At 38.7% G+C, this 21,659-nt stretch overlaps 1 protein-coding gene across 2 annotated transcripts in view; it reads left to right on the plus strand.

Moving 5' to 3' along the window:
• The window catches only part of PDE11A (phosphodiesterase 11A), a 133,787-nt gene that overhangs the window by 18,106 nt on the left and 94,022 nt on the right, over nt 1-21,659 (plus strand). The gene's annotated exons all lie outside the window — the stretch shown is intronic.

Below are 21,659 nucleotides of genomic sequence, written 5' to 3' on the forward strand. Positions count from 1 at the left end.
AAATGGAATCTTCTTCAAGAATGTAATATGGAAGTATTTTTCTGTGTGTTAAAATAGTATTGAATCTAATTTTTGTGGAAGTCTAGTTGGAGGCAGACTTTGACCCTTGAAAGCTCTTTATGTTGATTCAAAGGCAGTTAATATTTAATGCAGACCCATTGTTTGCATATCACATACTTGGTTGACATGTCTGTGCCACAACAGAAAGATGTTACATACTGCCTGTTGCAAGGGGAAAAACCTGGCACATTGGTTCATCTAAATATATGGACATTGTTTTAGGAATCAAGGTAGCTTGACATGATGAAGTCCCTTGTAAAGCTAAATTAACAGTGGTTTATAAAGGTTGTGAAATATTGCAGAAATCAAACATGTCTTCCACAGAAACCATAGTAAATGTTTTTTCCCTTGGAGTACTTCTTGAAGTTGCTATTACATTGTTATTTTTGTGGTATACTTATAGCAGTATTTTTAGACCATTATTCATAACCATTTCATAGTTTGAAACAATTGTTAGATGAGAATAGCAATATGAGTTGTTGTATGAATAGTATCTCTTAGTAGAATAATACCCTGCTTTTCACTGATATGGGAATAATTCAAACTTGATTGCTTTTTTTTTGAAATTTCTGTATGTGAAGGAACCTTCTGCAGTCCAGGTAGGAAAATCTTTGCCAAGTGAAATATTAGTAAGTGGATGCATTAAAGTTGAGGGACAGTAAAAAGGAGCACTGATTAATTTATATCTTGTATGAGTTATCAGATGTGTTGCAGAAACAGTTATGAGCAAATATTTCTTTGTATTAGATTATTTAGCATAGCACAGTTTTGCTATTAGGTTGAGGTGTTCCAGCAGTTACCTTTATTGATACCTATTTACATGTGAAGAGCCAGGTTGCTGTGTACCACTGTTTGCTTTTGGTGTTTTTCCTGAATCTGTTTCAACATTTTCCTCTAACCTGATGTGCTCTTGAGCTGCTTGTTAACTTCTTGTTAAGTTTCAAGCTTCAAATTTCATTAAAGCCTAACAATTTAGATCCAAGTGGAAAGACAAGACATACTTGGAGTACAGACTTCTTTAAAATACATTCAAAAAGTAAAAGCAGTGGAATATAAATTACACTATCAGTAAGAAAGTTTATGGCTTGACAGACTGACAATACAGATGACTTGGCTGCTCAATTGCACACAGTACTGTAAAGGGAGCTTTAAGTAAAATTCCTAAAAATGCCAACTAAATGTTGTTACTCCTCACACCAACACTATTAGTGGTTTAACAAAAAATGAAAAACTAATTACAATACTTATTGCAGAGTGTATGTGTATCTGGCATAATTTTTTGGTTAGATGTTTTCTTCTAAACGTGTCCTGAGTAGCAAGGAAGAAAGTCAGTCCTATCTGTGGCAATATTACCTGTTCTAGCACTGCATTAAAGACAACTTTTCTGTGTAAAGTGTATGAAATCTTTTTTTCTGAACTACTTCTGATTCTTGAAAATCTTGGATGCTGAATACTGATTTATAAGCATACAATACAAATCTGGCAGTTTGTGCTACAAAGGGTAGCCAAATGCAAATTAAACAAAATGAGACCTTCACTGAATAGGCTTTTTTCCTGCACTTTTTATTAGCACTCTGTGCCTGTAGAAAGGGAATTTTGTTAAAAATGTAACTTTTATCATGGATACCATCTTTGATTATCATACATTCAACTACCAAAACAACTGTGTATATGTGAATTGTTTATTACATAAACATATTAATGTAAATATTTGATGTTAGTACTGAGGCTGTGACATTTGCTTCCACTCAGTGCCTGCTAAATATCTAAAATCAGCAAATTGTCTATGCCTTAATTACCATCTTTATCTTATTTTTACTAGTTGTTTATGTGACTGTTGTAAGCCTGTATTTTAGAGCTCTTCAAGGATATATTAAAAGGGTTCTGACAACTAGAGTTTATGGAAAAATAAATGAGAACATAACCATCATTATGCCTTTTAACAGATCTTAGAATTAATGAGGACTGGCAGTCCAGGTGCTATTATTTCCAAATTTGTACTTTTAAGTTTCTTAACTCACTGATAACCTAGAAAGTGTGACATACCTCTGGGAAGCAAGGCAACACACACATCAAGAGAAGATCTTGTAGGATTAGCAAACAAGGTTTTTTGTTGTTTGGTTGTTTTATTTTTATTGTGTAATATCAGCAAAAGTAGTTGTGAGGAAAGGGGGCAAGTGAGAACTGGGTATTGAAATGGTTTGTGCAGAAAAGCCTGATGAGTAGCTGGCAGAAGATGTAATTGAGCTTTATGTTGATGTAATTTCTGATAATTAGCAGCTTCACAATGGTTAGAAAATTGAAGTGTAAAACAATTCTCCTCCTCCCTGCAGCCCTCTTGAAGAAATGTCAGTAATGTTTAGTCTCACTCTTGTTTGCAAGTGTCTATCCTCTCCCAGTGTTGTGCAAAACAATTAAAATAATATGTTGTTTTGCCATTCTTTTTCTGGTGGGGTTTTTTGTTTGTTTGTTTGTGGGTTTTGTTGTTTGGGTTTTTCTTGCTACAAGATTATATTATATAATGACATGTCACTTAGGGACACTACTGTCTTGAGTCAAGAGAAAACAAAGAATTATGTTTTCAATTACAATTAAGTCAAGGCTAGCATCATTTTTATATACTTTTTGTTATTTTCAGGAAGTTAAGAGCAAATAAAATATTTAGGATTTGAGAAGCTTTTAATACTCCCAAGCTGTAACCAAGTTTATATTTTGCAATATGTAAAATGGGATATTAAATGTCAAAGTTTTTCTAGTTTTGCTTCTCATGGCAAATTTTCAGGTATTGCCTTTGTATCTCTGACCGTGTACTCTCTAACAACACAGCACTAATAATGCATCTAAGTGAATTTCCACACGTAATGGTTGTTTCCTACTGCCAAATTTCTTTTCTCCTTTTGGTGTAAGAGATGTTCCAGCCAATTCATTGTTTTAAGTGCAGAACTAGACTTGACAGACTGGCATGACAAAAAATGTTCTGTTTCACAGTGTGTTCTGTGTCCCAAACATCAATGGCTCAATCAAAATTAAATGAATTTCAGAGATTTCCACTTTGATACAAATAATATTAGAACACCTTATAGCTTTTGTATAGCAGCCATCACTATTGCATTGCTATGTAATTGGTACCCAGTTGAAAAAAACATCCTGGTGATATATGTTTATGTATATTTTACAAATGAAGATGCCAGTTCATCTGCATAGACACAGGGTAGGAAGATTAAAATCCCAAACCTTTGAAAACAACTGTGCACCCTGCATGCACTCCCAGTGCTGTCCTTAAGATTCCTTTATGTATTTGTACTGGTTGCTGGTGAGTCATACTTTTTCCAGGACTGGTGAGAAACTCAGCTGAAGAGATTGGCAGTCTGTAGTTTAGATTATCCTATGCCCTTCATAGTCTTCTGAGATGCAGTGCCAAAGCAAATCTAACCTTTCATCAGAGTGGCTTATAAACAGCAGCAGCAGCTCTGCTGTCACTTAAATTGGCATCCTGGTTCTCTCTGGCTCTGATGTCCTCCTAGACTGAAACAAGTGAATTGACTGCAGGGAAATGATCCAGGGCAGCCAGCTTGAATTAAATCCTGCTTGTCTGACTGAAAAGCAGTAGTTTGACTGTCCTAAGAGCCCTTCTGGAAGGGGGAAAGAACTGGATTTGGTTGTCTCTACTCTGTGGATAGTTTTATTAACAATATGGTTCTCCCATGCTCCAATATTCTTGCATTTCTAATAGCAGCTCTGTGATTCTAAGTTGCCCAATTTAATGTACTCTTCTTGGTCCCTGTTCGTTACAGCTTAAGTATGTTCTTTGTTGGGTCTACCATAATGCTTAATGATTTGGAGGGATTTTGCTATACCTTCTAATTTGTTTTCTCTGAGTTTCTGCATGATGGGCTGAGGGTCACAATGGCAGGTAGTAATTTCAAATTCAGGATAGTTTCTTTATATTAGGGAAGGATTCAACTGTAAATAAAACTACTATGGAATGGAGTGATCCATAACAGGCAAGCATCATTGTTATGAGAATGATGGCCCTAGATCTGCAAATGTGTGGAATTTACCAAACAAGTCACCTGAAAATTATTTTGATGGATCCTCTAGAAAGAAACATGGGAAACAAATTAGGTAAATAATTTTTCTGTATTTCACACATATTGCAGTATGTGATGATCTTCTGCTCCTCCTTGGTAATCTGAAAATCTGCATAACATTGAGCTGTTTAAAATTGGCGTAATTCTCAAAGGTATCATGTGGTCTGTACGTCACTTAAATTCCAATGCAAGAGAAATTCACTGAAAGAAGGCAGAAAATAACAAAGACATTTGAAGGATGAAGGTGCTGAAGCGCTACAACTATGTGGCAAAACTCTAATGGTCTATTATGCACAGTTCTCGAAAAGTACTTGCTACACAAATCTAAATGAAAATAAATCACAGTAACTAAACTCTTGCTGGGGGAGTTTGAAATAATTTGTCACCATAATAGTGGCTTTATCAGGCAGCTTCACACCACTGGTTTGCAACTAACAGCACCAAATGACTGCAGTGACAAACCTTTGAATGGACTTCTTTCAGTCTTCCTTACATTCAATCATGCTTTCAACTCAAGCTACAAGTTTAGATCTCTTTGTAATTACAGAATCCTATAAATGTGCTTGAAACATAACAAAAACACCTGTATCAATACCATTGTTTTGAAATTGACAGTCGATATTTGAATCAGACATCTTTATCTCTGAGGTATGAAAGCACGTCTAAGATGTGTCCTACAGTGACATTTTGGTGAACTATTTATTTTATTTTTTTAAATAAATGTGTATTTTTCCTAGGTTCATGGGCTACCAGGTGGCTGTGTGTGTTTGATATACATTAACAAATCTTTAACACCTGTTTGAGGCTTCTAGGTGCTATCATAAAATAAACGAATTGACAGGGTTGGCATCAGGAAATGTTTCTCTTTAGAACAGTTTAGAACAGTTCAGGGAATAATTTAATGTTTGGGGGGCAGTGTCTGTGTTGGGTTTTTTTTGGAGGGGGGGTTGGTTTGGTTTTTTGTTGTTTGTTGGTTTGGGTTTAGGGGGAATTTTTCTTTGGGTTTTGTTGGTTGATTGGGGTTTTGTTTCTTTTGTTTGGTGGGTTGGTTTTTTTTTTTTTGGTTGGTCTTTTTTGTGGGGACTGGGGCTTTGTTTTTCTCTTGTGTGACAGTCGGAGTGAGGAAGGTATCTGGATTCTTCCTACGATTGTCAGCAGGAATCTGAACCTGTTGTCTCTTCCCGTATTTCCTATGTTTGTATCTTCTTAAATAATTAATATGGCGAGATGTGAGCAAATAAGAGCTCTTGTCTGTAAACCTAGGCTGTCATTTGGCTAATGTCTGTGGTATCTGACTCAAAGCTCAATAAACTAAGTGGAAGAATTCCTGCTGACTTCATGGGCTTTTAAACTTCTGTTCATTTCTACCACAGGAGCATTTCATTAAATGCAGATCTGTATGTCTATTTTATAAAGCTTAAATTCATCTGGGTCAGATCACTATAAAGAAATCAGTTAAGGACCAATTTCAGCTTCTGTATCATTCCTAGATGCAAGTGGGCTTTGATAGGCTGAGCATGATTTCTGTGGCAGACTGTGCTCTATCAGTTCACTAGACGTAAAAGATGACTGCTTAATTCCTTTTGTGAACATTAATTGAAAAGTCAGAAAACTGTTAGAGGTTGTTACGCCTCACCCCCACAACACAAGAAAGGTCAGAGTGTCCCTCAGGTTAAATTTAACTCTAGGAGATCCTTTGTCAGCTGCCTAGAGTCTGAAATTACCACTGAGCTTGAAAAAGGTGATCAGACTTAGAAATGGTACTCAGTCCTGGAAGCTGAGCCATGAGGCAGAATAAACCTTCCATAATATTTGTTTAATGCTGGTGGTCAAAATAATCAGATTGATACACAGAAGGACCCTGTATACATTTCTACTCATGTTAGGCTTATCTCTCTTAAGTTCTAGAATCTAATCACAATACAGGAGCTACTGTTTTACATACCCAAAGTTATGCTTAGGTTGCATTAAATCCACCCAAAAGAGACATTAGATGATCTTTTTGTCTTTTGGATCAACTATTTCATGTGGGCTAGAGGATCACCAAGGTAGCATTGTAAGAGGGCCTCCACAACCGTGTAAGGACTTAAGATGTTGTCATTGTCCAAAACACAGACACGCTGCACCTTGAGCCTTCAACAGACTGATGGTAATAGGCAGTGCTTTACAGCCTCAGTTATTGAGCTTTCTTTCCACTCTTCTGTTTGGCAATTTGTGGAAGCAGCCTGAGTGATTTCCTAGGAAATGAGAGCCCTTTTCTTTGGATGTGAGAGCATTAAGTATTTGTTTCTAATGCAGCTTTTGCAAACATGTTGCAGCTTTCCTTCACGCTTAGTTCAGTCACATCATCAAAAATTATATTTGTAATGATTTTTATTAATTGTGTCCCTGTTTGACAAAACTCCAGAGGACTTATGAGGATAAACGATCCATTAGACACATTATGAAACATTCAGTAATACTTTAGGTCTAAGTCTTAATAAGCGACTTCATGCAAATTCAAAAGCATAAAAATAGCCCTAGAAGTTGTGCTCTGCTTTCCCCTTCCACTGGTATGCACAATGGGTTACAGCAGGCCAGGAGAAAGGAGTGCAGATCTGCAACAGTCAAATACCTGAAAAGACTTCACAGGAAGACTGATAATGCAATAAAATGCTGTGATCATGGGTACTTTTATGCAGCCATACTATTTTCTTCAGTGAGAAGCAGGTTAGTGTAGAATTTTCAACAGAAAGCCCACATGCCAGAAACTCTGCAGTTCTGATGGTATTCTTCAGACACTTCAATAGCTAGAAACTGTGATGTTAATATTACTTTTATAATTTTTATTGATACTATATTAATCAAATTTTCACTTAAATGCTTAGAATAACAGAACAACAATAACAGAAGGATTCAGGAGGACTAGAGTGATTCAGTTCATTTATCAGCAGAAGGAAAGCCTTCCACAAAATCATCTGAGGGCTATGATGTGTATTTGTGTTATGGTATAACTCTTAGGTACTGTCTGAATAAGGAATTGACCAGAATTGACTAGACTATTTTCTGGAGAAAACCATGCTATTATATTACCTAAAGAATAAAGATTTACCTTCAGCTCTATTCCTTTTCTTGGCAAAGCACCCTTAAGCCAACTAAATTATTTTGATCAAATGATTCTCATTATAAAAATCTCGTTTGCTTCAAGTGAAACCTGCACTAGGGCCTTTTTATGGAAGCCTGTAAAAGGAAACCTTTCTGGTGTGCAGCTGGTGAAGCCTCCGTTTCTGACAGTTACTGGAGATGTGCCCTGTGGGCTGGATAGAAGGACTTTGTCCCTAGTGAAATGTTTTCTGTACTTTTGTCAGTCTGTTCAGTTTTCCATAGCTTCAAATACTTTTAGAAAATAACGTTTCACATCTCATTCAAATTGCGTATCTTTCCTGAAGCAGAATGAAATGTTTGTTGTTCCTGCCATCAAAAAGTATTTCCCACTGGAATAGTGATACTGAGCCTATCTGTAGATATAGATTACGTGATAAGATATTGGAAAATGCTTAGCAAATAATTTTGCTAAAATTTAAGTCAACCTCTGATCCTCAAAATGTTTTTGCAGGCTTCATAAGAAACTGTAATTAAAACAGTATTGTCATCATAGCACTGACTCACAGTACACCCTTGGGCAAATCAGCTTACAGTGATCTCTCTTCTGAAACAGAATCCTAAAAATGGCATTAGATAGTTCCATATGTACTATCAGACTTCTCATTTTAAGTGTTCTTGCTTTATAATAAGGAAATTATTTTTCCTCTTGTTGAGTTCAGCCTGAGATTTTGAAGTTCTATTGAATGCTTCCTTTGCATGCAGCAGCTGTGATTTGGAGAGATCTGATTAGAAAACATCAAAACAATTTCACAAAACACAGTTCTGGTTGCTTGTTTAATACTCCCAGTTTTACATGTAATATTCAGCTCCATGAAAATTGTGCCACCCAGCTGTCCTTGATTGGTTTGCAAAGGTGTTACTGGTTTATAATTGGTGAACTGCTGGTTGTACATTAGGAGGAACTTAGCTCCTCTTGAAGCAATGTTTGCAATTGCAATCCTGAGAAGTTCTCACCTGCATCCTAGAAGTTGGGGTATATAAGCAGCAGTGTAGCTGTAATTCCTTGCTAGGAGTGTTCCCCCTTATCTGGGGAAATGGCTGCTTGAATCTGTGGCCACAAGTTAATAGAACTCTTGTCGTCTTCTTTCATAGGAACATAAGAAAAGATTGGCCATCTCAGATGAAAGGACCATCTAACCCAGTGACCTTTCTCTGTCAGCTGCTGAAAGCAAATGTCTGGGATGAAGCCAGCACAGGATGATTTTTCTCTCATGTACTCTGCCAGTTTCCTGTGATTTGTAGCTCAGGGCCAGGTGTGGTATCTTTGTATTTAATTCCACCCCAGGGATTTTCCACTTTCAAATTTATTCAGGCATTTCATGAAGCAAGACAAGCTTCTAGCTTTCACAACATCTTGTACATTGTGTGAAGAAGTGTCAGGTGACTTCAGTTAATTTCACGTTACTCCTCCTTGTTTTGCTTTTAGTGAACCTAATGAAGAGTCATTCCCTGTTCGTTTTCATGGCAATTGTTTGCCCTAAAAATCTTCTGCCTCTAAAAGCTGTGAAGTTCCCACCTGATTTTTTTGCAGTATTTTTTGCAGTCAGCTATCTGCTTTGGTGAGACAGGTGCCTGGTCCTCAGAGCCCTAGCCAGGCTCTCCAGTCTGTGGTAACAATCGATACTTTCAATGTTTGGAGAAGTAAAAAGCATCAGAAACTTCTTTGGTACTCCCTAGTCTGAAAAAAACACAGGAACTGCACTTTTCTGGGTGTTTGAAAACTACCTGTCAGGTATGCCCAGAACTTGTTCTGAAAGCCAGGGAAGGTCTTCAATGCTTGTGGGCATCTTGATGTTGCTATATTATCAGAACAGTAGAAAAACATGTATTTTTTTTTTAATCATCATCTAACCTAGCTAGTCTGCTTTACTAATTATTAATTGTAGCAAAAACTGTTACTGTTCTTATGAAAGATTCCAGAGCTCCCTGAATCAAGTGTGGGTGTTGGAAACTGTTGTGGTTTTAGTTTAAAAAAACACACTGAACAATAAACTTACAACAAACATGAAAAACATTTCAGGTCACCAGTAAGTTAGCCAACAAGATTAACAATTACTGTGCAGCAAGATTACATCTTCCAGGGTAGAGCTGACTAGAATTATAAAAGCTAAAGTAGTTTAACAAACTAATGACAATAATTCCACATCTCTCGCCTAGCTGTTAAAACAATCATATTATGATGATTATTATTTTTTTAGTTCGAATGTTGTTGGAGCCATCAGAGATAACTGAACTACATTGTTCTTAATCAAGAGTGGTGGTCAGAGATTTTAGCAAGGGAATTATGTATGCAGTGCCCTTCATGTATGCAGGTAACTTCAGAGATCAAGCAAATGGTGTTTAGAAACATATTTCCCGCGAGCAGCATGGTGATACACATAGGGACACCCAGAAGAACACTTCATTTTACAGTGCTTTGTGAAAGCTGTGAGTAAGCACTTTAACTGTCAATTCACTCTGTAGGGAACCTTTTATATGCATTTTTAGTGAAACAAATAAAGAAACAGAATTAATTTGCTGGCAATTTCTACCAGTGTGGTAGAAAGGATAAAACCAAATATTCTGGTTTTCTCATTTGCATTTTTGTTTGGTTTTGTTTGGTTGATTTGTTTTGTTGGTTGATATTATTTTATTTTTTAAAGGCTCTTGCTATACAACAACTTCTAAAGAACTTTGTAGTGCTGGTGTCATGATAACAAAGCAAATTCAATAATAATAGCTCTTTGACATGATAATAGCTCTCCAGTGTTGTGGCTTGCTTTTAAACTGGGAGGTGAGTGAAATGTCTTGGAGCTCTAATGGACAGGGCCATGTGTGCAGGGTGGTGTTGTGTGGTCTCAAGTATGAGGAAACAAGTGATGAGTGGTGACAGGTTTGTGGAGATCCAAGAGGTGAAGATATCCTAGCTGCTGTGCAGTGAGATGTCAGCAGGATGTCCTGGAGGACAGCAGGGCCATGTGTTCTAGTCTGAACTGGAGCAGCCCTGCAGACTTGTCCTAAAGAGAAGAATAGCTCTGAATATGGCACTACTTTCTAGTTAAGGAGAGGAGGCTTTGAAAGAAGGAAACTTGCCAAGACATGTTACCATAAACACAATCTGAATTTTACTTTTCTGTCACACAGAAAGGAAAACCTGTTTGGTTTGGTTAGTGGGAGCTACATACTTGCTTCTCTGCTTGAATTACAAAGGTTTATAACCTGCTCTAGCCTAGGGTTTCATGGCTTCTCCTTTAACTCAAGATGTAAAGTCATGGGCCTTTAATCCTGTATGTCCAGAAACTTTAATCCTGTATGTCCAGAAACTTCAGTTCTCAGCGTTAGGAAAGATTGTTGCTACCCTACTGGACATGCACACGCACATGCACATGCACAGGAGATGAAATGTGGCCTAAATAATACATCTGTCACAGGGGTAAATTCTGATCTTTAGTCTCTTAAAGAATATGGAATAATTCTAAAATTTGAGAAGTTGGCAAAATTTGCCAGAGTGGTAGGTGTGTGGATGGTGCTCAGGTCTGCCTGCAGGAGTATTAAACCAGCAGACTGGCAAGAAGCTTCTCACTAACAAATCAGAGCCAAAAAATTCTACTTCTATTTGACATTTTGGAAAAATGTATAACGATTAGATTATAATTTTGTTTCTAAGTGGAGAATTTATCTCTGGTTTTGTGTCATATCATGAACACCTGACAAGATCTGACTGCTGAGTGATAAACTCAACAGTTGCTGCCAGCCCGAGAAGTTCATATACAAGTTAAAGAATTTTGTTTTTCTGAAGTGGGTTGTGTGAAATTAGCATATGCTAGAAGCAGAGGTCATTCCAGTGATGTGGGAAAAGGTATAAACCACTGTAAGATCCTATAGGAATGAGCTTAAGCATTTCATGTGCTTAGCTACCAGTCTTCTGAGGCTTGAAGTTGCTGCATAAATGTCTAAATTTGGAAGAATAAAGAGGTGTGTGTGGGTTGTTGGTTTTGGGTGGAGTTTTTTTTGTTTGTTTTGATTTTTTCTCAAGCTCTTGCAGCTTTTTATATATTCTGTAAAAATTAGGGTCCATTTTAAGTGTAGGAATAGAATAGAATAGAATAGAATAGAATAGAATAGAATAGAATAGAATAGAATAGACCAGACCAGGTTGGAAGAGACCTTCAAGATCATCGCGTCCAACCTATCATCCAACACCACCTAATCAACTAACCCATGTAACCAAGCACCCTGTCAAGTCTCCTCCTGAACACCTCCAGTGATGGCGATTCCACCACCTCCCTGGGAGTCTCCTCCTCTCCAGGCTAAGCAGCCCCAGCTCCCTCAGCCTCTCCTCATAGGGTTTGTGTTCCAAGCCCCTCACCAACTTCGTTGCCCTTCTCTGAACTCGTTCCAGCAAGTCAACATCCTTCCTAAACTGAGGGGCCCAGAACTGGACACAGTACTCAAGGTGTGGCCTAACCAGTGCAGTGTACAGGGGCAGAATGACCTCCCTGCTCCTGCTGGCCACACTGTTCTTAATGCAGGCCAGGATGCCATTGGCCCTCCTGGCCGCCTGGACACACTGCAGGCTCACGTTCAGCCTACCATCAACCAGCACCCCCAGGTCCCTCTCTGCCTGGCTGCTCTCCAGCCACTCTGACAATAGTGGAAAAGAATGACAAGAAACTTATTTTATAATCCTCTGTGTTCTGTGTATAAAGAGGATTTAATGTATGTTAATCAATAAAATGCATTCTTCCACTGACTACTCAGTGATCATTTTCCTCACTGACGCAATACTAAACTAGTATGTCCTGAATATTAGAACAAAATACTTCAAGTAGATTTCTTTTAATGAAAACTGAACTAGAGATGAATAATCTGAATTGATTCTAATTTAATTTATTCTAATTTGCATGGCCTTCTGTTTTGCTTCTCCTGTCAGTTTTGTGGATTTTATGAGAACAGATATGTCAAGTCAGATACTAAGATCTAGTTTTGCTTGCATAAAAAGGCTAATTTAGATGTTAGATGCTTGTAGTAGAACGTAATGTTGAAGCTGGAAATACCCAGCTGTTAAAAATATCCATGAGATACTGTTTTAAACAGAACCTGCTTTTCTGGAATAGCTGCTGTAATTCTGACATGAAGTTAATCAGATAGTGTGATTCTATGTGAATATGATTATGAAAATGAATATCAGGAACAATAGCCAGAATATTGTGTATCTTCTGCAATAGCAGAGTTATAGCAACAGAACTGTGTTGGTTTTCTTTTTTTTAATGGAAGTATTTTGCATTTACTTTTTTCTCAATTTTTTTTTTTTTTTTTTTTTTTTTTGCTCAAACCTTAATTCTGCTTTTCCTAGAGCAGAGAAACCTGGTAGCAGCTGCTGCTACTGGGAGTATCTGTTGACATGGCTAATAGTGTGGCTGCCATATCCCTGTTAGTATGGTATTGGGACTGCTACATTAATACTCAAATCTGTGGTCTTGTGATTTGTACTGTTGCCGTAACCAGAGCTGCGTACTGATACCTAATAGTCTTTGTTTGCAGTTACTGTCACACAACCCCCTGGCCCCAAGAATGGGCTGATTGTAAAACAGAATTCAGAAGCACATGTAGGGATGCAGAAACTCAGATCTTTAAGACAGGCTTTTGTAGCAAGGAGAGAAGTGGAGGCAAAAAGTGCAGGGCTATGAGAATGTAAAGCCGAGGCAGTGCATAAGAAAAAGTGATGAAGAAATCATCCTGTGCTCTTCCTTTGGAGTCTAGTACTCATGTGCCACCAGAGGAGGATCTTACCCCCTCTGGTGGCTTGCATTCCTATTTGATTGTTATAATAACACATAAAATTAAATAAGCATCTATAACTAGAATAGTGCCTCCAAAAAAAAATAAAAACGGGACTGTCCTTTAGCTTAGTGTTTCTGGTATTTTTAGTACTTTTTTAGCACTGAAAAATGGTAGTATGTTTTGTAAATATTAATTAAATATAAATCAAATTAGCCATCTTTATGCTTCTTCCAAGTTTTCTGGTAGACAATTACTCCACATCAGTGCAGCCTAGCTTTAGGCAAGTGTTTGCAGCTCTCCACGTCAAACCCGGGCTTGACGTTTCTGGGCTGCCCAGGCATGCGTTATGCAAGTAGGAGCAGCCTGTTCATGCTGCTGCCATCCAGTGGATGCAAGGCATCACTGCACCACCGCTGTGTTGGAAGTTTTTCGTCCCCTTTGTATTACATAGAAGTCCCAGTAAACCTAACTTGCGCGTCTGATTCTAACGGCGTTTTCAGAGGTCTCTCCTTTCTGCCTGTAATCCTGAAAAAGACTTCTCTAAAACTATGTACTTACACGGGAAGATAAATCAAGGTTTTTTTTTTTTTTCCTTTATATTTTCTTCTACCTATGATATGAGGTTGACTTTGATATCATGTGTGAATAGCTGTGACTTAATGTAGACAAGTATTCAAACTTCATAACTGCCAGAACTCAAGTTGTGTTCACAACTGCATTCAGAGATTTCTGTGGGTCATGTTTGCTTTATGAGCAATATTTAACTATTTCATCTCTTGTAGCTTTGCGCAGCCTCAGCTCTTATTTGCCTCCCACTTTTCAGTGTTCTGACAATGAGAAGATAAAGAGATTATTAGATCCAAAAAAGGACTCAGACACCTAAAACTAGACTTTAAGTGTACTTCAGGCATCTTTACACAAAAATAGTCTTATAGCTACCCGATCCAAGAAATGTCTTGCACTCAGTAGCTAACTCCCTGTTCACTCACTGTTATCCACTGTACATACGTACATTGAAGCTTCAGTCTGTCAGTGTCATCAATTATTAGCAACTGAACAATCTTTTGTTAGATGCTGAAAATAGATGAAATTTTTCCAACAGGATGATTCTTTGATTATTTATAGCTACATAACATTTTAGATGTTTAAGATGAATGTTTTCAAGCTGTTTTGTTTTTGTTTTTGTTTTTGTTTTTTTTTAACATTAGACAGGAACTCCTTTGAATTTTGCCTTTTTTTCTCTTAATCCATTCGAAATACATTCTTCTCAAACTATTCTATTTTCTTTGTCAATCTATTGCACACCAAAGTCATGCAAAGGAAGCCTTGACTTGATTTGGCTGTGAGTTGTGGTCCACGTGGCTGAATACACGTCATGAATACTGTGAGGAGCCCAATGCTGTCCATGTGGTTTAAAACAAAAACAAGTGGTTTGTTTGTTCTTTGTTTTGTTTTTGTGGTTTTGTTGGTTGGAATTTTTTTAAAATGCATGCCCAGAACTTTGGTCATTCTGCTTTCTGGTTTATGGCTCATTTTACCTCTCTCACTTTTCTTCTCCCACTTCAGCTGTACTTCCCTTTTTGCAACAGGCAGCATACACCAGTGCTGTACTTGAAACCTGCATTCCCTCAATGTGTTCCCTTTTTCTTATCCGGTTGCTGTCCTTTTGAAAATTTCTGTTTTGTCCCTACACTTCATACAGGTGTGTGTGTTTGTGAAAGAAGAGTCTCAATATCCTGGCTGTTTGGTAGAGCTCAGCACCTATCACTTCTCTTCAGACGCTGAGCTTGCTGGTACCAGAAATAGTTATTCCACAGAATCTTTTGTTATTATAAGAACTTCTACGTGTTCAAAGGACTGCTAGCTTTCATATAAATGAAAGTTGCTACTGGAGGTTATTACAATCTGTCACTGTTTGTCTTATAGCATTGCATGTCATCACTTTCAATAATACTAGAAATAACTGCAAAAATGTAGAATATCCTATGTCTCCACTAAATTGTTTGCAGATGGGAACCATTAAGTTTATTTGATCTATCTGATGCACAGTGCACTAGGTCCATTCTTTTTGACTGTTTCTTATTTATTAATCTGTTTTACAATTTTATTTTAGCATAGTTTATAATTCTCCTTTGTTTTGCTATTCTGTGCCCATTTGAATTTAGTTTTTATTGATATAGTACTGTTTTATTTCTAACATTTTTCTGCAATACAAAGGGATTTCCTCCTTGCTTTTTGCATTACTTGACCTTGTCATGCAATAACCTAAAGACAGTAATGCAATTAGAGATACAGCATCACATTAAACCATATTCCGAAGTGTCATGTACACATTTTTATTGAACACCTCCAGGGATTCTACCACCTCCCTGGGCAACCTATTCCAATGCCTGACCACACTTTCTGTAAACAAAATGTTCCTAATATCCAATATAAACCTCCCATGGCACAATTTCAGGCCATTTTCTCTCATTCTGTCACCTGATAATAGGGAGAAGAGGCTTCCTACAGAAGTTTTTAAGTTTGCATGAAAAGTTACCAGGTGTCTGAAACTTGTTGCTACACTGTTGCCACTGCTGCAGATAACTGTGGCTGAGAGATATGGGAACAAACCTGCAGAATATGTTAAAAGTAAACTTGCAAGTAAAGTTGCTAAAACTCAAGATCAAAGAACCAACTACCCTGAAATATTTTTGCACTTAGCATCCTGACAAATGCTTTCTAAAAGTAATAGCACTGACCAGAACAGTGCAAGAGGAATAATTAAGATATACTTATATGTGAAAGTAAATATTGTCATACTAACATTCTTGAGGTATTACAATAATGACAGGTGGGATGTCATAAATACCTTTCAGTAGGTTTCTGTGCATCTTTTGGACACTTTTAGGAAATTTTTCTGCTTTTTTTCAGCTGAGAGGCCACAAAATGGAATATCAAGGGGAAAAGTCACATAATAGTAGTCATAGTTGAGAAACTGTAGAAGTGGCAAATTCTTCACCACTAAGAACTAGACAAGGCTTGCAGGTTGGGCTGTCTCAGGTAATCACAGGATGGTAGCATGAAGCCAAAAGCTGTATCTAGTAATTCCAGGGACAGAATGATAAATATGTTCCTCTGTATGCAACATTTGCATTAATGCAGTTGTATGTTAGTGGTTACAATACAGTAGAAACATCCCAATACAGTGTTCAATATTCCTTTCTGTCAAAATCAATACTATGTGTTTTACTTATGGCTTAATACTTAAAGCAAACCCTCCACCAAAACAAAACTGCAACTCTGTTTATTATTTTGCTATATTAACATGATTAATGTTTTCAGGAAGTTGTAATTTTTTAATTTTATTTTTTTCTGGAGCAGATTCTGTAAATTCTGTTTTGTTCCCAGTGCTCCATCAGCATACTTCAATATAACTTTGTTTCTTGTAATTCTTTTTGACATATTGTATAGTTATTCATCATAGGCATTATGTATCTCAGAGCACAGGCATAGATTCACACTAAGAAAGTTTTTCCTTCTTTTTGTAGAGGCATGTGGATGCCTTTGGGCAGGAGATTTTCCTTGACTCTGGATAAATATAACCATATTCTTCTCTAGATGGAGAAAAAAAAGAGGCATTATTGATGAATTTGAGACCTTATTGCTCTCTGCAACTACCTGAAGGGAGGTTGTGGGCAGGCAGAGGTTGGTCTCTTCTCCCAGGCAACCAGCACCAGAACAAGAGGACACACTCTCAAGCTGCGCATGGGGAGGTTTAGGCTGGAGGTTAGGAAGAAATTCTACACAGAGAGAATGATTGCCTATTGGAATGGGCTGCCCAGGGAGGTGGTGGAGTCACCATCATTTGAGGTGTTTAGTAGGAGACTTATAGTTTCATAGTTTCATAGTTTCATTCAGGGTTGGAAGGGACCACAAGGATCATCTAGTTCCAACCCCCCTGCCATGGGCAGGGACACCCCACACTAAATCAGCCTGGACAGAGCCTCCTCATCCAGCCTGCTCTTAAACACCCCCAGGGATGGGGCCTCGACCACCTCCCTGGACAACCCATTCCAGGGTTTCACCACTCTCATGGTGAAGAACCTCCTCCTCACATCCAGCCTGAATCTCCCCACCTCCAGCTTCATTCCATTCCCCCTAGTCCTATCACTACCTGATATCCTGAGAAGTCCTTCCCCAGCCTTCCTGTAGGCCCCCTTCAGATACTGGAAGGCGACAATTAGGTCTCCTCGGAGCCTTCTCTTCTGCAGACTGTACAGCCCCAACTCCTTCAGTCTGTCCTCATAGGAGAGGTGCTCCAGCCCTCTGATCATCCTCGTGGCCCTTCTCTGGACACGTTCCAGCACCTCCACATCCCTCTTGTAATAGGGGCTCCAGAACTGGACACAGTACTCCAGGTGGGGTCTCACCAGGGCTGAGTAGAGGGGGAGGATCACCTCCCTCGACCTGCTAGCCACACTTCTCCTGATGCAGCCCAGGATCTGATTGGCTTTGCGGGCTGCAAGTGCACACTGAGAGCTCATGTTGAGCTTTTTGTCCACCAGCACCCCCAAGTCTCTCTCCTCAGGGCTATCCTCCAGCCAGTCACTGCCCAGCCTGTATTTGTGCCTGGGATTGCCTCGACCCAGATGCAGGACCCTGCACTTGCTCTTATTGAACTTCATGAGGTTGGCCTGTGCCCACCTCTCCAGCCTGTCAAGGTCCCTCTGGATGGCCTCCCTTCCCTCCAGCGTGTCTGCTGCACCACACAGCTTGGTGTCATCAGCAAACTTGCTGAGGGTGCACTCAATGCCACTGTCCATGTCCCCCACAAAGATGTTGAATAAGACAGGTCCCAGGACTGATCCCTGAGGGACTCCACTTGTCACTGGCCTCCACTGGGACATGGAGCCATTGACAGCCACTCTTTGGGTGCGGCCATCAAGCCAGTTCCTTATCCATCTAGTGGTCCACCCATCAAACCCATGTGTCACCAGTTTGGAGACCAGGATGTGGTGTGGGACAGTGTCGAAGGCTTTGCTCAGGTCCAGGTAAACGACATCAGTTGCTCGCCCCTCATCTATTAATTTTGTCACCTGCTCATAGAAGGCCACCAGGTTGGTCAGGCAGGATTTGCCCTTGGCAAAGCCATGCTGACTGTTCCCAATCACCTCTTCACTATTCTTTTGAGCGAGTAGTGACTCCAGGAGGATCTGTTCCATGATCTTTCCAGGCACAGAGGTGAGACTGACTGGCCTGTAGTTCCCTGGTTCCTCCTTCTTGCCCTTTTTGAAGATGGGGGCAATGTTTCCCCTTTTCCAGTCTGTGGGGACTTCACCAGACTGCCAGGACTTTTGAAATATAATAGAGAGGGGTTTAGCAACCTCATCTGCCAGTTCTCTCAGTACCCGTGGGTGTAACCCGTCGGGTCCCATGGACTTGAACACTTTCAGGTTCTTCAGATGATCACGAACCTGATCTGCACTTACAATGGGCAGTTCTTCCTCCCCGTCCCTGGCTTTGACTTCCATAACATCAGGAGGACTTGATAGAGTGCTTGGTTGCATGGTTTAGTTGATTAGGTGGGTTGGATAATAGGTTGGACACGATGATCTTGACGGTCTCTTCCAACCTGGTTTATTCTATTCTATTTTCTATTCTATTCTAATTATGCTCTGATAGCAGTATTATTAAAATGTAGTAACAAAATATTACTCTGTGCTGCACAGCCATAGCAGTACAACTGTAGTAATTATAATGAGAACCCAAGGTTAAATCTTTATGCATTATTTCAAGAAGCTTTCACTGCTATCTTCCACTGTCATTTGTTTTCCCTTGCTGTGTGACATTTTGAAATGGAATTTTGTATTTTTTAATTTAGTAAAGGAATAGATATATTTCTGCCAGGTTTTTAATAAAGCCATAATACTAATATTAAAATTATATTCAAGGTATCATGTAACTGAGAGTTATGCAAGAGCCAAACATGGAGGGATTGTGGGGGGTGAGGCTTATAGATGGTTATGAGTCTTGATTATAAATGCTCCGTTTATTTGTAACTTCTAGAGACTGAAGAGCACATGGAGCAGGGAGTTTGGTTCAAATCTGCAGTCCTTAGCTGAGAATCTGTTGCACCTATCAGAAGCACTATAAGGAGAGCTCAGCCTGGAGCTAAAGGGAACAAAGGGTTGTATTAAATTTTCAAGATTATTTGGTAATCTGGAGGTCATTGCAATGTTTACTAAACATTAGAGCAAACTCAGCAAGTCTAACCTAGTGCAGGTTCTCTGGGCTTTCTCTGAAGTCTGTAAGAGCTCCAAATGCCACTTTGTGCTCCGTGCCACACTCTTATCCACTTATGCACACAATGGTCACTTGTTTATGTCTGCTTTTGACCTACATGCATCTTCTCCTATGACTTTTAATTTCAGGGAGCACTATTTTATTCTTTGTGAGAAATGCTATTAGTTTTCCACATAAAGTTTTAATTCTCTCTCTGTTTTTAATACTATTGAGTTAGGACCCAAATCATACTTTGTGTTATACAGGGTAACACAAATAATTGGAGTCAATGCCAGCTGTATTAGCAACAGTATGAATAGGCAGCAGCTCACATCCAAAGAACTCTCAGACACTCACATTATAGACTTTGATGCAGCTGTGAGTAAATGAATGTGGTGTTCTGCAGTACAGTTAAAAATCAAGAGGCTTTTTATGCAAGATGATTCACACCATAAAACACAGGGAGACAATCAGAACATTCTTCTTTTTCATATCTAAAACAAGGACAGTTCTTTTCCTTTCATTGGTTAATGGAATATTAAGTGCATTATAAATGTGTGTATTGGTATTGTCAAGTGTTGGGCTAAACCTTTTTAAAGTCAGTAGCTTAAACCACTGGGCAGCTCTTTTTTTGACAGCCACATCAAACAAGAAGGGTCCTTAATGGACCATAAGGCTCAAGTCAGCAGATGTCCCCAAACCATTGTGCACTCCTCACAGCCCCAAGCAGGGGTGGTATGTGCCTGTGTAAGCAGAAATAACAGAGAGGTTTGTGGGCACATACTAGTGAGAAGTAGCAGAGTCCTGAGGAAGATTGGAAGAAAACTTTTGTCTAAAGTCTATCTTTAAATCAAAAAAGCCACGTTTCCTGCTTATTTTCTGCTTGGTTCAACATAATGGGACTTAATATGCTCTATATAAAATAACATTGCTTTAAAGCAAAATTTTCTTGATCTGTTTATCCCTCTGATGAAGCCAATTTGCAGTCACAAATGGGCTAACTGGGTCTAGAAGGAGTGGGTATCCATATGTAAAATTCAGTACTTCTACCAAAATATTGAATCTGTACCTGCTCCCTGTGTTTAATTTTTTTATTATCAGAAACAACTGCTTCTCCTCAGCAAAGCAAGGCCTGTCCCAGCTCATGTGTTTTAATTGTTTGTCCACACATTTCTAGAAATTGCAGAATTGTTTGTGGTAGTCATTCATGACCATACTTTTGCCTTCACAACCCCAAAAAGCATAAAATGACTGGTTTCTGCCCTTTCACATTTCTCTTGCACTTATGGAGCACACAAAATAATCATGAAGTCTCAATTTGCTACTGGTATTGTTAATGTAATACTGTTCCCATTATCTACCTTCATCTAGTGTGTGGGAAGCAAAGTGTTTTTTTCTCATAAATAAGAATTACTTATAAAAGCAAGTCTAGCTTGCCCTTTTTTTTTTTTTTTAAGAATGTAAATGGATGCTGAACAATCAGCAGAAAATTGATTTTTATAATCACCATGAAGCTTCATGGGTATTTATTTGTGTATTTCAGATAGGTTCCTAGCTCTAGTGTAGCTGTTGGTACTAAGTCAAGCATGTCTAGTTATGGTAGAAAGCATAACGTTTGCCATGACATAATACACATGCTTGCAGGATGACTATGGAAGCCCCAGGTTTCAGTATGCTTGTCCCCACACTGGTCAAAATTCTGGCATGAAAACTCACGGTTTCAGTTTCCTTTGACTTTATGGCACTTCATTTATCAAATGTTATTATCTGAACATAGTATGTCTTTATGGAGACATCTCCTCTCATGAAGAACCTAGGAATAGTGCTTTTGCTCCTCAGAGTCCCAGAGAAGGGAAGTGTTAATGCTCCTTTTCAGCTGAAACACAAGGAGAAGGTCTGGCACTTATGAAGCCAAAGGCTGTGATCCACAGTGGTAACTAACACAGAAAACAAGGAATGCTTGTCTGGTGCCTTGGATTTTCCTGACTACAGAACCACTGTAGGAGAGAAGAGCTGCTTGGGGTAATGGGAAAACATGCATCATCGTTATGGACAACTTTATCTCAAAAGAACATAAACTTTCATTATGCAATGAGTAGTTTCCCTGATCATCCTTCCAACCTTTGTAGGTGAGCATCACATATATAAAATTGAATCAGTAAAAATGAAAGCAGGAATGTAGGCTTTGGAAAAAGGACACAATTTTGCATGCATCATCCATGCAGGTCATACCAGTGCCTCCAAGGAGTTGCAGGAATAAAATGAACAAGTTTTAGAAGACCAAGTTTTAAATAATTAATTGTTTTGCTTGGCTTGGAGGAGTCTGACTGTTCTTGT

The sequence above is a fragment of the Melanerpes formicivorus genome, unplaced genomic scaffold (genome assembly GCF_026170545.1).
Source record: "Melanerpes formicivorus ecotype bairdi unplaced genomic scaffold, bMelFor1.0.p_v2 SCAF_5, whole genome shotgun sequence".
In the NCBI taxonomy this organism is placed as follows: domain Eukaryota; kingdom Metazoa; phylum Chordata; class Aves; order Piciformes; family Picidae; genus Melanerpes; species Melanerpes formicivorus.